We start from the raw sequence: 17,410 nt of genomic DNA, 5'->3' as shown, positions 1-17,410 counted from the left end.
CCTTTCATGTAATTGAGCCTACTCGTGTAGTGTTGAGTGACGACTACACTTACGAGGAACGGCCTATGCAGATTGTAAACAGACGGATCAAGAAACTGAGGAACAAAGAGATCCCGCTAGTGAAAGTTGACTGGCAGAACCATGGTGGCGTGTATGCCACTTGGGAAAGGGAAGATGACATGGCCAAACGATATCCTGAACTGTTTCCACTGAATCCTGTTTTCTTCCAGAATGAAGGTAACTCGAGTTTAGAGGACTAAACTCTTTATAAGGAGGGGAGACTGTAACAACCCTCATGCTGTTTACCGACTTATGACTGATTGATTACCGATAACCATCGATTATCGTTAAAACTGAACTGATCGTGACTGATAATGGGATGGGTAAAAGTACTGAACTGACTAACTAAAATTGGAAACCGAATTGATGGAGTATATGTTAGCTGAATTGCATTCTATCTGTTTGATTGTATGATTATCTGTTCATGCTTATATGTTTAAACTGCTAATTGAAGGCCTTATCGGCGGCCGAACTGGGAATTGATTAATGTTTTATGATCTTCGTAATTAATGTGATTTTATGGTGTATTTACCTGAAAACTGATTAGGTATGATTAAATTAGATTAAATTAAGCTAATTAAAGAGTTGGACTTAATTACCATTTTGCCACCCTTAGTGGCCCACTCAATATAACATATTTGAGCCTCAATATACACTTAGGCAACATTTTGCTCAGCCATTTTCTTGCTCTAGCCGACCAAGAGAGGGAGAGAGTGAGAGAACTTGGAATTCATCTTGAAGAATTGCTTGGATTGAAGTGTAGATTCCACATTGAGCTTCCCTATCCTAAATACAAGACTTAAGGTAGCTCCATTGTCTTCTTGTTCATGTTTTGAGTGGATTCTTGCATGGTTCATGTCATATTGATGGAGTTTAGAGCCAATCATGGGTTAGATGTTGAATTGAAGCTTGATTGTTGCATGCATGTTGCCATTCTTGAGTTTTGAGGTTGTAAGTTCATGTTTCCTCACATGCATGTTCATAATTTTGTAATGGTCCATGATTTCATCATGTTTTGAAAAGAATTGGCTCTTTAGAACATCAAATCGAAGCTTCAAAGTGGTTTGAATTCATGCATGTTGCATGTTCATATTGTTCTTGAAATGGATTTGAAATTGGGTTTGAATAAAACACCCTTGGGCTTTGATCTCTCAAATTGAGTTTTGAACCATGTTTAACTATGAGTTCACATGTGTTTTCTGGAAATTTAGCCCAAGAGGTCGAGTCTTGATGCTTTTGAACTTGGTTTTGAGCTTGGAGGTGCAATCTGGGTTTTCCAGATTTCGCATTTCCGCTCGAGCGGGGGAAATGCCGCTCGAGCGTGGAATCCGAGCATCCAGCATCTTGCACTGTTTTACAGTCCGCTCGAGCGGAAGATTGGGCGCTCGAGCGGAGTCATGTCTCAAGCTCGAGCGGGCGTCGAGCGGGGATTTCACCCATCCAGTACTTTTACAATACGCTCGAGCGGGAAAGTTTACGCTCGAGCGTGTACCTTTGTTTGCCTGTACGCTCGAGCGGGGAAACCTGCGCTCGAGCGGGACTCTGTTTTTCTGAAAATCCTGGAAATGCTTTTAAATGTGCATCTTTGCATCCTCATCCCATTCTAGGCATTCTTAGGCCTAGTTTAAGACATCTAGATGAGGATATCGTTGTAGAACACACCAAGGCAATTTAGGGATTAAGTTATGATATTTCCCAACTGTGTAGCTTAGTGTGTGTTCAATCTGTTCACTGTGTAGGGTTGGCGACTGGGGAGACACGCTCTAGCTTACTGTAGCCCAAACTCTGTGAGTAACAAATGTGTAAAGATATGTTCAACTGATTATCTTTTGAATACTGAACTGAACTGTTTACTGAACTGGTATTATTTACTGAATGAATGTATGTCCTTTATTTCTGAACTGTACTGTGGCATCCTTAGTACCTACTGTTTACTGTTACTGTTACTGCGACAGAATTCTCTGTCGGTTCCCTCGTGGAACCACTACTGTTTACTGACTGATGGCCATCATTACTGTTCGGTCTTTTAAGACCTACTGTCACTGTTATGCTAATGGATGTACCACATATGACTGTTTACTGTACTGAACAACTGAAATACTGATTGAATTGAACTGTTTTCCATTACTGTAAGGACATTCATTCTAAACCCCTTTACGCTTTATGTTATTCACTGGGCTTTAGCTCACTGCTCATATATATATGTAGGTGTACAGGCACCAGATCGGAGCTAGGAGCGTCAGGGTAACTCCAGTTTTGTCAAGCCAGCCTTTGTGCCTCACCGCGAGGTTCCAAGTTGCCATGCTATGGCTTTGGGGGTGTTTTGTTTGTTTCCCCCGTCTGTCTCCATACTGTTTGGATTACTGTATAGACTGACAGTTGCTAACTGTGCTGTTATCAAGGGATTAGGTCCCTGTACTGTGTAACTGTAAATTTTGTACAGACTGTACTGTTTGTATATGTATGAATGCATGAAAAATCTTTTTGGCATACAGACTGTCACAGCTCATTGGACATTGTTTAATTACTGTATTGGCTTCCGCCAGGCCCTGTACTCTGTTTTACTGTATTTACTGTTAAGCAGGCCTTCGGTAATCTCGGATTACTGGCCGGTTACGGTGCTAAACCCATAGGGCCGGGTTTGGGTCGTGACATCCCTACATCCTGCATCTGATCTGCCTCGAATGAAACTGAGAGAGGTTCCATCAGAAAGATGAGCTCAGAAGTTGCTGCTGCATGAGGAAGAAATGTAAGGCAATATTAAACCTCGATACCAAAGGCTAACAGAGGAAAAATCGCAAAAGCATAAAATTACCTGCTCCAGAAGTATCGGCGATAATGGGGGAACTGCGAAAGGTGTAATCTCTAGCAGTCTGTTGTCTTCTTACAGTTTCCCTTTGTAATATGTCAGCAGCAGCAGGTTCATCTCTCAGAAACTGTTGCTGCTGTCTCTTCTCAGCTCTTTCAAAGACAATCATGGCTTTAGGATGTTCTTGCTCTATTGTCTTGACGGCTGCTTTATGGATGGTATCTTTGACTGAGATAGGAGCGGAAGCAGACACCTTTTTTCTCTTCTCTATGGCTTTGGCGATTGTCTCAGAATCAGAGTCTTCGACCATATCGGAAGGAGAAACAGTCATCTTTCTTTTTCTTTTCCTCTATATTGGCAGGGTCTGTTTTTTCTCAATTTCTTTCTCAACTTTTCCCTCAAGTTCTTCAGGCTGCGATCTAGATTCCAAAGAAATGAATTCATCTTCTGACTCTCTGGCAGTTATCGGGTCGGATGAAAAGACGATCGCCTTCTTCTTTCTTTTCAAAAATAACTCTTCCTCTTCATCTGATTCTTCCTTTTCTTCCCCTTGAATATTGGATGTTTCCTTCTCGAGTTCAAATAGGCTTCTTTTCTTTTGTGATTGACCACCTCCACAAAAGAAGAATTAAAGATAAGGCAAAATGCATTATGAAAGACAAAAGGAGAAGAGACAAGGGTATACCTTTCTTCGAGGCAGCCCGAGTGACTCTGGGAGGAATTGAAGCAGCAGGAGCAGCATGTGCCAATTCTGAAACAGTGGAAGAAGTGACCTCCCCAGTTTCTTTGGGCTTGGTCACATCTAACACTGTTAGTAGGCTTAAAGGTGGAATGGCCAAATAAATCTCCATATTAGTCACCCACCAGTTTTAGTACCTCTTCAACACGGTACCGTGAGGAATGAAAGGGGTGTATTCAAAGTTGGCCAAGTCATCTACAAATTTCAAAGTTGCCTCTTCTAGCCTGGATTTTCGGACTTTCAAATCCCTTCTGGTGAGGCTGAGGTTTGTGTTGCTACAGAGGGGTATTGGGACCCCTTGTGAAAGGCCAAATTGTCTAGCAAACTGAGCTGGACAGTAAGGTTCAGCAATGCATTTGTATGCCTTCGGGTTCAAAGTCCCGATAAATAACTCTCTGGGAATCAGAATGGAAGCCCATATATCCTTGTGAGCAAGCGAAGTACAAGACTGGTCACTTAGAAAATTCCTCAACCAAGATGGACCAATGGAAGGTTCGAAGGGACGAAAGCGATAAGTAGGAAGGGAGACTGGAAGCTGGTGAAAGAAAGAGAAGTAAAAGGCAAAGGTAGAAGGGTAAAGTGAAGCATTGGCCATCCTTATGCCATGAGTAAGATGGTCTGCCTCAGAAAATTTAAGGCATTTGGATTGTAATTCAGTAAAATAGGCGAAAAGCCAAAACTGAAGGATCCAGAATGGCCCCCCTTGATTAGCATCTAAGGGTTTCTCACAAAAAAGGGAGCAAACTCTATATACGTGCCCTAGAACATGTGGGGCTAAGGCCACCTTTTTCTGTAAGACAAAGGCTTTGGCAAGAGGGGCAAACTCAAGCATAATTCTCTGAGAGGAAGTGCAAAAAAAGAATTTGCAAAGCCAATACAATAAGAAAGAAAAGAATTCCCTGTCAGTCACAGGGCCCTCTCTTTTATTCTCAGCCCTAGCGAAATCACTATAAGATGAGTTAAGGGAGGGGAGAGAGAAAGGGACTGCTAAATCAGGATAATCTGGTCCAAAAGGGGTGCCAATGGGAGATAGTCCCAGTAAATGACAAATATCAAGAACAGTAGGGGCCATCATCCCACATCTAAATTGGAAAAAGTTAAAGACAGGATTCCAAAAGCATAGAGCAGCAGGAACAAGGAAAGGGTCCTCTGAAATAGTTACCCTAGATAGTCTGAGAGCATCGAGGAGGCAGAGTTCTTGGAGGTCCAGGGTCCTAGCAGGAATAACCTGATCATACCATTCTTGCCACTCTGGTCTCACCGTGGGCCAGCATCGGTGGGGGCGATTCATCCTCCAGTTCCTCCAGTCAAGACCACCTTCATAGAGAAGACATTGGTTTTCCAGTCGGGGATACAGGGTTGGGAGTTCAGTGAGGACTTCTTTGAATATGGGCCCGAGCACATAGTCTGACTGCACATGGCGACGAGGGACAAAGATGCGTCCATCAATAGCGCTCTTCTCCCCAGCTTTGTACTTTCCGCATTCCGCATCAATAATCCTCTTCAGGGCCACAGATGGGCTCATACGCTCTACGACTGATACTGAAGGAGAAGCCATTGACGGTATGCTTTTCTTCGGGAAAGGAAGTAGAGAGAAGCCGACAATTGGTAATAAGAGGGGTTTGTGCGATTAGAAGAGCATGTGATTTCAGAACACAAAACAAAAGGGTTTTTAAAGCCCTCGTATTTGAAAATATATTACATGAGCTGTTAAGTATTAAAAGTACGAGTACAAAAGCTTCCTTCAACATTGATGCTTTTGGAGGGAAAAACAAAGCCCGGTTGTTAAAGCTAGCTTCGAAGTAAGATATTTTGCTTCGAAGCTGAGTCAAACGACTTCGAAAACAGAGAAGCCAGCTTCGAAGTGGGTTGCCCTACCCAAAAAATAAAAATACTCGAGTATTTATTTTAAAAGGGCTTAAAGACCTGTTTTTAGAGTTTTTAACAAAGATAATGTCCTTCGAAGCAAAACTTGAGTTTCTTTAACAAAGGTAATGTCCTTCGAAGCAAAACTTGAGTTTCTTTAAGGATGAGATTTGGTGTTCAAAACATCAAAAGCAATAATGACAATGACTAGATGTTGACTATGGTCAAAACAGGTTTTGAATGTAAGATTGCTAGATTCGAAGCACTGTTTCCAATTGAAAATCAGCCAAAACTCTATTCCACAAATTGGAAAGGTTACAATTGGCTCATTTAGTGTTTTATTTAAAACAATTAAGTCCAGATTTAAAGGATGAAATTGTTCGAAGTTCGAAGCTCTGAGTTGACTTTTAAAACACAAGTAAAATACAAGTGAAGACAGGGTCAAACAAAGACAAATTTTGTTTATATTAAGATCAGAGCAATTACATCAGCTGACCCTATCTTGGTATAAACTCGAGCTCATAAAAATAAGGAATGGAATAAATAACAAGATCATGAAATTTAGTCCAACAATGATCAATGAACTTTTGTTCTTTCCTTATTCTATCTTCTAAATTTTCTAACATTGGCTGCATAAGTTGATGTGATCTCACTTCATAGTAGAGCTCTTCAGCCTTTATTTCGAAGGCCACCTCTCTTAACCCTTGTTCCAATTCATCAATGTCTAAGTCATCTCAATACGCAGAATCTTTATTCTTGAAATCATTGAATTCTTCAATAAAGTTTTCTGCTTTGTACTGAGCATGAATTCGAAGGGACGAAAGTTGGTCTAAAGATTGTGTAGTAGCCATAGAATTACGATACCAGTGAAGAAGCAATGGAAGTTGGTCCAGAAACATATGAAGTTCTGCCTGAGCAAGGGGATTAAGGACATGACCCCTAGTCATGATGTCACAAGCCCATCGAAGGTTCTTGAGAGGGACTTCGTCCTCGAGAACATTAAAGGGCAAGTGAAAGAAGGCTGCAAGCAGAAGTTGAGCCTGTTTCCGCTCAGCTGGGGTAGGAGAAGGCAGAGGTTTATAGGGTGGAAAGACATTCTCCCACTACAACAAATTGCACTTTTGGCGACTACTTTGGGCGACGACGTCAATTTTTCATAGCCAAATCTATATTTTTGGTGACACAGTGATCAATTTCATTGGTAAAAATAGACCTTTACCTACGCAATTTATTTTCATCGCTAAAAAAACGTATAAATCACTAGGCACAAAAATTATTGGTTAGTGCCAAAATTTCAAAAAATTTAGCTACGAGACTTATTTTTTAGCAACACAATAAGCGTCGCTATTAGTGTGCTTACTTTTGGCAACGGCAAGTTGATGTGGGCAAAGAGTAAACATTTAGCGATGGTAACACTATTCGTTGGTAAAAGTTTTGCTGAAATAAGGTGATTTAGTGATTTGTGTTTTTATTATAACTTTCAAAGAGTTTTAGATATTTTAGTTATTGAATTGTAAAATTAAAATGATTATTAAATTAGATCACAAAATGAACCCATCAAACTCAAACACTCTCTTAAGTTGAGATAACTAATTTGAGATAATCTAAACTTTTCTAAAAAATGTGGTTAGATTTTCAATTTCAATATGTTTGGTTTTATTTTCATAAACTTGTTTCAGAATTTTTTTTCTCTAAAAAGCTAAAAAAAAATATGGTCAAAAAATAAAAAAAATAATTATTATTTTTATACAATTTTATCTTTTAAGAGGTCATAAATAATTTTTAAAATTTTAAAAATATATTTTTAATTTTTATACTTCTCAAATTAGTTTTAATATTTTTATTTTTTATTTTTTTAATCTGCCTCTAAAATCGAGGCGGTGGAGTGTTCTCTCTCAAAATTCCCTTTGTTTTTTTTCCAGATAGGTAAGCTCCTCATCACTCTCCCTCCACGATTTTCTTTCTTTGGCAACGGCGAGATTTCAACCTGGAAACAGTGCTCTCTCTTCGGCAGTGGCGAAATTTCAATCTTGACCTAATTCGCGTCACTTTCTCTCTCTAGAAAGGTGAGTCTGTTCTTGGATGAATCATCAGCTTCTTTGTTTCAATCGATTGTCTCATTTTACTGCCAATTTTGGGGTTGTGATGTTAAATTTAGAGCTTTTCGTTGTTAGGGCTTGTCTAATGGAGTTTTTTTTTTTTGGTTGAAGTTTTCGTTTCATTTTCAATAGATTTCGCTAGTCTAGTGAGCGATCCATTGTTTTCACTGTAGAATTGGTTTTATTTTTGACATTTTAAAGTTTTTCAATTATGTGGATCGGATTTCGTTGAATCTTTTGATTGTTTGGTCTTGAAATTCGAATTTCGGGAGCAGAGTGCTTGAACCTTGTTCTATTTTTTGCTAGAAATGTCTTGTTTAGGTCTTTGCCTCATTTGAACCATTTTTGATACTCCTTTCGGGTTAGGTTTTATTTGAATTTATCAGTATTGTGAAGATTTTTATGTGTTTGACTTGAATTTCAAGTCTCACTTGATGTCATATAGTGTTTGGTTCATGAAATGCTTAGAATTTAATATCAATTTGCTTATTTGATTGCCTAAGCTTGTTTAGATGTAGTTTCTGCTTATTTAGAATTGTAAAAGTGGTTAATGAGGTTTCATTGACTGACCTAATTTAAATTTTGTTTGTTGCTCAAACATTGGAGGGAATTTTAGGTGATAGTTAAAGAATTAACAGTCTCTTGCATTGAGTGATCGTTTACTGCTTTCTATTTGAAGAACTTTCCTTGTAAATAGAAGTGATAGTAAAGTCTAATTGAAGTGTGTTCCATGTGAGAGGAAACATGGCTTTTTTTAGGAATTACTTTAATGAAACGGTTTCGCAAAGTGCCTTTGATGACAAAGGCCAGGGACAGACCATGGAGAGAATGCATGGAATGGTTGGAAATGAAGATGTAGAGAGGACTTCTAGTGATAAAGATTTTGAAATCAAGATGGATGGCCACTATAGAAGTGATGGTGAACCAGATGATGCAAGTAGGCACCAAGATGGTGCAACTGCAGACAATGGTAGAACATCAAATTTGCAGCCTTCTGGAAAGAGAACTGCTATGGCTGGCAAATGGTGGAAATTGCTTTTTTGAAGAACTTAAAAAATTGATAAATATATGTATACGTAGATTATATGTAGCCTGCAACAACAGATAGGCTGGAATATATTGTGGAAACCATGGTGAACATAAACCTGTAGGCATTCCAAATAAAGTGCTATGCTATGTACTATAATGGTGTATGCAGAGTCAACATCCTTCTTTTGCAGGCATTTTTTTGTCCACCTTTAATCTAAAAGTGGGTTGCTTTCTTGCAATGTGATGTTCATTGGTTCTCACATATTTTCTTCAGTGTTATTCTTTCTTAAAAGACTGTTTGTTCTTAAATCAAAAGAATGTGATATTAGTTATAGTCTGACTGGTACATGTTGTTATTTATGGCAGTGCACTATAGTTCTTTCATTTTCAGTAACTTTTTAGGCCTTTTCATTTCTTTGTATGTACACAGACTAGCTTGTCTTTGATATTAACACGCATTCTCTGCAGAATCTGCCCCAAATTTTCCCAAGTTTTCTAACTTCTTTTAGATATGAATCTAATCTCCACTTGTATTATTTCAATAATTAACATTTCGTTCAACTTACCATTAGGAGTTACAGTGACAATTACATCTCTATATTGTGGATATGCTATTTTGTCGGCAGTGTGCGCTAATTAATAGAATTGTTCATGACACTGTAGAATGTACAAACTATGTGCATATGATATTTTATTACATTTGCTTATGAAAGAATTTGAACTAATTGTCCTGTAGTTGAGAGTTTCATATATGTTGCAGATGTTCTTCAGGTTTCTTAATAATGGTATTATTTCCTTTGTTAAGTCACTCTTTTGTTATCAGTTTCTTGCTCTGGTTCTTTTTTTTTCTTTAAATTTAAAATTTTTTCCTTTTCCTTGTGGGTGGGAGGATTTTTGGGACAATGGATTCCTCCTCATGTACAAATTCCACATGGATAGGTAGGGAGCAAGATACATAAATTTCACAAAGTGACTTAGAGAATGTGAAGCCAGTCTATTTAGGGTTTTTGGGATGTTGATCAATAGTAATGTGATACCATTTGTCTGAAACCTTAATTGCATTTGAACTAGAATCTGGGCAGGAGTCGAAAAGTGGATCCGAGTATAAAAACAAGGATGGATCTGAAGAAGATTCATTAGATGAAAGAGAAGATAGATTAGGGCCAGAAGGTGATGATGGGCAGAGGGAAGCAGATAAGGTTTGAAGGGGTCAAATTGATGTCCCTGCTGATGAAATGTTGTCTAATGATTACTATGAGCAGGATGTAGATGATCAGAGTGACTCCTTGCATTACAGATGGTGATGATGAGGAAGATGGTAATTGTGTTTTGACATTATGAAGATGATGATTATGAGGAAGATGTTTAGAGTGACTCCGTTCATATTTGCTTCTATTAGGATTATTGTTTCTATACTTGACTGTTAAATAGTTTCACTTATTATTATTATTATTATTTTTCTTTTGCAGCTTATTATAGATGTAAACATAGCTGTTGCAGTTGAAGCCATCTTGGCAATTGGGAATCTTGCTAAGGGCTTAAGAACCCATTTCTTTGGCAATTCAATCTTCTTATTGCCTGTTTTGCTTGTGAGTACATCATCCAGGTTTTGCCATCGTTTTAAATTTTGATTTATTGCGATAATTGTTGGATACTTTCATGGTTTGTTCTGCCATTAATTTTTGGTTTCGATGATTCATTAGCTCTCTAGTTTTGTCTTTTGTGCTGTTTTTGGTACGAACTCATTTGATTTTGATTATGACCTAAACTGAAGAAAGTTATAAACCATTGCAATATTGAATGTTTAGATGCATATGAAAGTTCAATTTTTTATTTTATTTTATTAATTTTTTTGTAGGATAAATTTTTATATTCATTCATAAGTATATGCAATTGCAATTGGCTACCTCTTGTAAATCTTTTTAATTTATAACTTACTTACCCAAAAAAAAAAAATAAAAATGCTCTTGTTGTTGCTTTATGATTGGTTTTACTTGTATCATCTTAGTAATACTTATTGGCTGCTTCATAATGGACAGGGTTACTTCACGCTCGTTGGTGATTTTGAAGCTCAATGGTTTGGCTTTGAAGTTTGGTAGTGTTTGGAACTTTTTTCGCTATGCTGTGTCAGGAAGTGGATCATCCTACAGTTTTCAATACTTTTTGTATACATTCCTCTTTGATGTTTTTACTATTATATCCATTAGTTTAGTACCAACTCCTACGGGTTGTAAAGGAGATTATACTATAATATTTGGTTGGGTAGTTGTAGAAAGTAATGGTGATATAGTTGTAATACTTTTTGTTACTGTAAAATTGTGTTGTTGCTTTCAAAGAAGTTGAATTTACAACTAGTATTCTACCCAGGTGTTAGTGCTATAATAAAGATCATAGGAGAGAATTTTGTAGAAAATTATTGTCATATGTGTAGTATATATATGCTAGCGATTTTTGCATTTTTAGCAACACAATCAATTGTTTGTAAAATAGATCTTATAAAAAATATAAAAGATTTTTAATTATTTTTGACGATGCAAATTTGTTGTTGCTAAAAAGTAAAGCTTTCTCGACAAACAATTCATCGGTAAATGTGTTGTTAAAAGTTTACTTTTGCCGACTCATATTGTGTTGCTAAAAGTATATTTTTTGCCGACGCAAGGTAAATTGCCGACGATGGATGAAGGCTTTTACCGACAACTGTGTTTGTCGCTAAAGGCATTACTTTTACTAACGTAATGATAATTTCGTTGGCAAAAAGTTTTGTCGACTCACTTTTATCTACGGGTTGCCAACGTAGCTCCATGTGTCGGCAAAACTTTTTGCCGATAAGTTTTGCCTTTTAGCAACATATTTTGTTGTGTTGTGAAAATTGCAATTTCTTGTAGTGTCCGTGGATAGGGCAATCTTCAATTTTTCTGCCTAGGAAAGAATTGGTAGGGGAGAATCAATTTCGGGAGACGAAGAAGAAGGTGTGGACGCTTCTGTCTTCAAGGATGATACGGGAGCAGAAGGAACAAAGGCATTAATATAATCAAGCCAGTCAGAAGAACAGATCTTCGCCTTCTGGGCTAAGAATGATGGGTTATACCCTTGTGCTTTTTCTGGGCGAGGAGCAGAGTGCACTATCTTTGTAGGCATGAAAGATGTATACCATGCTACAAGATGATTCTCCTCCAGACTACGCCAATGGTCAATGGGCACATAAGGGTAAACAACTGAACTTCGAGCATAGGAGGGAAACTCTAAAGGGTCAGTGAACTCAACAAAATGGTGGTTGATTCGCTCCTTTAAATCATAAGTCTTAGGTACTGACCAGCTTGTCCAGTCAGAACCTCCAGAAGAGGAAGAAGTTGCAGCTTTATCCCATACAGAAATTTGTGAAGAAGAGTTGCTCAAATCCATGTTTGCAATTTTACGAATTAGAGGTTTGAGAACAGATTGTTCGAACTGTAAAGGTAGGTCAGAGGGGAAAATTCTTATGTCTTTGTTTGTAGCCTTCTGAATCGAAGGATTAAGAGCAATGTGTTCGTAATCCAAAGCTCGGTAATTGGCAAAGGCGTCCATGACCTGAATATAGAAAGGTGGGTAAAGGTGGCTAATAAATGCATGCTTTCGACGAGGAATAGCATCGACATATGACTCTTCGTATGCTTCATCATTGGAGGTAAGGATTAATTTGGCCATGAAATGTATCAGTCTGTTCGAATAATAAGACAGTGGAAGTACTTAAAGGATCAAGATGAGAATATTAATACAGATGGTGTGAGACAGTTGCATTTCTAGGAAGATGCAAAACCCATGCACGTTCTAAAACGTGGGAAAAGGGACTCTGATCCACTAATATCACCAAGTCTTGGGTATATTAGTGCGGGGGGTAATGTTGGCTACACATTTTGTACTAAGCCAGTAACAATTCGACGCGTGGCAAAGTGAGGGTAATATGGGGAGACCAGATAGGTCTTCGATCCTGATCATACACGTGGCAATTAATATTGGTCGTTATAAGATCTGAGTAGTAGCGGATCAACAAAGAGACGTACAGTGACGTGGCTTCAATGGTTGCTCACATTCAAATTCGAATATAAGGGGGAAGCCTAACTGCAAGTGAAGGCATAGTGGACCTACTTATAAGGTAGCATGATCAGCGATTACGGAGGGGCAGTTCGACGGTTTGAAGTACAATTCGATGGTTATCTTCCGAAAGTATAAATAGCAAGAAGGACTTCAAAGAAGAGAGGAAGAAAAATCAAAAGAATCACTTTACATATTCCAGTGTTATTTCCTATCCTTTATATTCCTGTACTTTAAGTTTCTGCGCTGCACTTCATTTATAGGAGTAATTGTCGAGTATATTGCCGCTGTAATTCTCTACGGAACTAAGATCATTGTAAGTTTTTCATACTAATGAAATACTTCAGTTTATTTAACTGTTCTTATGCTCAAGTTTTCTGAAGTCAAATTACCAGTAAGCCACTAGTAAAAGTCCTCTTTATTGAGGCCGAAAGAACCATAACACAATCGTCTGAATAATTGTTTGGCAATTACAATTCTGTAAGGACTGATTGACCCTTTCTGGCACGCTCATAATTACGAAAGTAACCTTCGAAAGCCAAAAAAGCCAACAGTATCGCTAACATTATCCAAAGAATTACTCATTCCATTTCCAGTAAATTATTCTGTGACTCATTTAATATTAGTATCATTGCTCTTTTGCCTCTCTAAAGTCTTATTTTTTTCATGCAACTAGCAGATAAACTCTAAGACTATTAAAATCCAAAGTCTTCATGAAACAACCAACTTCTTATTGAATGTAAGATCATGAAATGATCATTTAGGAAATCACAGAGACAAAATAAATTCTACCAAGTCATTCAAGGAATTGTAGGAAAAACCATCTTCATTAACACAGACCTCAACCTTTTTCTTCAAATCAGTAGCTCTCTGCCTCATCTCCTCCCCTTCTTCCCCTCCCATAAGCCTTCTCACCACTCTCTTTATCTTCCCTCTCTCCAATCCATCCCCCACTAGTTCTAGACCCACATTCCACACACCACTAACATACCTCGCATTCACTTTCTGGTCTTCGAAACCCGGCGAACATATCATTGGAACCCCCGCTGAAACACTTTCCAAGACCAAATTCCACCCACAGTGGCTCCAAAACCCCCCTACTCCGCTGTGAGCCAACACCTCCTTTTAGGGTGCCCACATCACAATGCACTCTCTCACCAATCACATCATCAAAACCTTCTGGCAACAGCACCATCCATTCAGACCCATGAACTGAACCGAGTCGAATCACCCACAAGAATGTCTGCCCACTGTTAGCCAGCCCCCATGCCATCTCTACTAGCTCTGTCTCGTTCACAGAAGCTAAGCTTCCCAAGCTTATGTATAGAACAGAGTTTGGGGCTTGCTTGTCAAGCCAGGAAATGCAGTTGATATTTTCCTCAAGTAAGGAAATGCTCAAGGAGGGTGAGGAGATTTTGAACAAAGGGCCGATTAGGAAGAATGGGATTTGATGGTAGTGTTGGAGTTCGGACAATGTCGGGTTCTCGAGGGAGTCCAAGGTGTTCCAGATGATGGCAGAGGATGTTTTGTTGCAGACAATGGATAGAAGTTGGAGCAAGGATTCTACACTATCGAATTTGGAGATGGGTAGGTCTTTGAACCTCAGGGGGTGGAGTCCTGGGACTAGGTCCTGCAATTTAGAATCTGGACATATGGAGTTTATGGTCAGTGAATAATCTTAATTTTTTGCAATATATAAAGGGTATATAAGGCATAGAATTCTCCTTATATAAGATAAATGATACTTGTTAATATCTATTGTTCATTTATACTAAATCTACTAATTTATTTAAAATTTTCAGATAGCCTTGTTGTTATCATTATAGCAGTAGTGTTTTTTTTCTTCTTTTTTGTGGAGTAACTTCTACATTTCTGTCTAGCTATGTTTTTTATTTTGCCATTATCTCTCCTTACGTTGTATTTGGTTAGGAGATTTGGGAAAGAATTTGGAAAGAAAAAAGAGAAAATGTGTGTGAAACTAGGTAAAATGTGAATAAAAAATGTACGTATATTTTTTATTCACATTTTACCTAATTTTTTCATTTTTCTTTTCAAATCGTTCCTCAAATCCCCCAACCAAACACAACATTAGTATTCTTCAGACGGCAAGGGCTTGTGTCTGCTTAATGTTTGTCAGTTAGTTTTTGTTTTGCTATTTTTTTCTTGTTTTGTCATCATGGTTGAGATATGTATAATTTCCTTTATGTACTGTTTTTCTTCTTTTTTTTGGTTGTTTTTTTAAAATTAAATTGGTGAAACTTTATATTATAACCCTTTTCTGATTTTTGAAAATCCCTGCATAAGAGTTGTGATGCCAAAATTGCTTCATTTCTTCTTCTTCTTCTTCTATTTATTTATTTATTTATTTATTATTATCATTAAAAAAAAATTCTCTCAGCCACATGGATTGTAATTTCATAACACAGCTTGTGCACAACCACATATATATGTATATACACTAATGTTTAGACATAAAAATATAGATATATTGAATTTTACAATTGCCTTCTACAATTTTTCATAATTATGAATTTTTTGCATGACAAAATCATTATTAATATTATCAAAAAATATTTTCATCCAGTGGGTTGGGTGTTCAAATTGTAATAAAATGAGTTCATGCCAACAACCTAAGCCCTTTTTTGGCATGAGGGTTTTTGAGACAAAAAAGGCTAAAATAGTCATAAAAAGACAAAATATGTTAAAAAGTCAATAAAATAAAATGCTTTTCTCTCACAAAAGTCAAAAAAAATAATTAAAAAGTTCATCCAAAAATAGCTAAAAAGTTAAAAAGTCAAAAGCGCCACATCCCAAATGAAGCCTAAGATGGTCGACAAACAAACAAAATAACTAAAAAATTCATAGATAACAAGTGATCATTAGTATATATTGTATGTATGATTTTTTTTTTTTCCTTATAATCAAGTGAATACCCTTAACCTTAATAAAGCATGTGAGAGAGAGTGAGTTAGTGGGTTAATTATAGGGTATATATGCCTTCCAAAGGAAAGTAGCTTGCCTCATAGAGCCTAGTCATGCAACCATACACAACCATTGCAGAAGCACCAGTGGTCCGCAACGCTATGGTCGGAATCTTCAGATGATTAGTGACGGTCTCAGTAGCGTGCATGAGTGTGTCGTAGATGATACAAGCCACCTCATTCCACATCCTCTCTTCTTGGTTCATCATTTGAGCCAAGCATTCTTTGATTGGTGCTTCACAGTTGGTGTTAATAGTCGACACAAAAGTTGGGAAATCTCCAGAAGAGGTGTCACAGTTGGTTAGGCCGCCTGGGATAGGGTGGAAGGTGAGATTAGAAGGGTTGGGAGAGTTGAAGAAGGTGTGTGCAATTGTGATGGAGAAGCCCTTAGATTGAAGGGCAATAGCCAGTTCAATCATAAGACTTATGTGCCCTTGTAATGGACATGGCACTAGCACTACCACCCTTCCACCACCTCTTTCTTTTCCTTGATTTTCCATTCTCTCTCTTTCTAAATTAGTGGTTACAATATTGCATGAACAACCCTTTTGAAGTTTATATATTGAGCAATGTAAGTACACAGTTTTTTATTGGACGGTCACACTAAAATTCATAATAGACTAAATAATTTCTTGAACTTGCGGCCATTAATTTTAAAAATTAAATAAATAAAAAAAATTGATTCTTAATTTAAAGAGATACGTGGCGCAATTTTGAACCTATAAGTGTCACGACCCAAACCCGCCCCTATGGGTTTTGTGCCATAACCGGCCAGTAATCCTTGGATTATTAAAGACCTCTAAACAGAATAACTTATAATTAGGGACTACAGAAGCAAATATAGAAACATACATAGTCCATTGAGCTGTGGAGACATATATGGAACATAAATTTTTTTTAAAACTTTATACACATATACGTGACGTCATAATGCAGTAGTCTTCGTCATATTTATTACAGATATAGCCAAAAGGGACTTAGCCCAATATACAAATAAAAGAAAACTTGTTCTACACCCAAAGGAAGACAAGGTCTTAAACTCAAGCCATTTAAACTTGACTCGCTCACAAAAGGGAACCTCCTCGGAGGCACGATGGCTGGCTGAGAAAAATGATACACCAAGTCCTTAATTCTGAGTTTGGTCATGTGTCTGATCACTTACATACATAATATAAATAGTGAGCGGAAGCCCAGTTAATAATAACAGAGTAAAGTGTTTAAATGAATGATGTCCATCACAAGCATAACTTCAAATCTCTTATTGAACAGAAGCATATCTATATTCGTATAAAAAACATAATCATAAACGTATTCATATCATAAGTGGTGTATTTGTTAGCATCAAACATATCTCTTTGGACAAGCTTATTAAGTTCCACATTGGAACCTCCGGTACCGGGTAACATATTTCATACATGAGCCACAGTATTGTTTTTCCCGGGCGAGGACCTGTGCCACGGTATTATTTCCCCCGGGTAAGGGCCTAGGCCAGGGTATTGTCTCCCCTAGGCAAGGGCCCTATGATCATAAGCCACAGTATTATATCCCCTGGGCGAGGGTCTCTACTAAGGATACCACATAAATATTTCAAAGAAGTGGATCATTATTCATGTAATCACATAATAGCTTTTTGTATCATTCAAAAACAATTCATATCATATCATAATGTTTGGAAAGTATTTCATATTGAACATAGCTTTGCTAAGTTATTACTCATAAATAGCTTTACAGATAGCTTGGCAGCAAACCAATGGAT

At 37.6% G+C, this 17,410-nt stretch overlaps 1 long non-coding RNA gene and 1 pseudogene across 1 annotated transcript; one reads left to right on the top strand and one right to left on the bottom strand.

The window, feature by feature from the left end:
* Positions 1-7,399: 7,399 nt before the first annotated feature.
* On the top strand, positions 7,400-10,988 carry LOC114289656 (uncharacterized). The gene is made up of 3 exons (XR_003638670.2): positions 7,400-7,540; positions 10,072-10,191; positions 10,642-10,988. It is a non-coding gene; the product is annotated as an uncharacterized LOC114289656 (long non-coding RNA).
* A 2,395-nt stretch (positions 10,989-13,383) lies between these two features.
* Positions 13,384-16,073, bottom strand: LOC114264747 (UDP-glucose iridoid glucosyltransferase pseudogene; annotated as a pseudogene).
* Between the last annotated feature and the right edge of the window lie 1,337 nt (positions 16,074-17,410).

The sequence above is a fragment of the Camellia sinensis genome, chromosome 14, assembly GCF_055761805.1.
Source record: "Camellia sinensis isolate YWXY chromosome 14, ASM5576180v1, whole genome shotgun sequence".
NCBI classification, from domain to species: Eukaryota; Viridiplantae; Streptophyta; class Magnoliopsida; order Ericales; family Theaceae; genus Camellia; species Camellia sinensis.
This window is presented reverse-complemented; position numbering and strand designations above follow the sequence as displayed.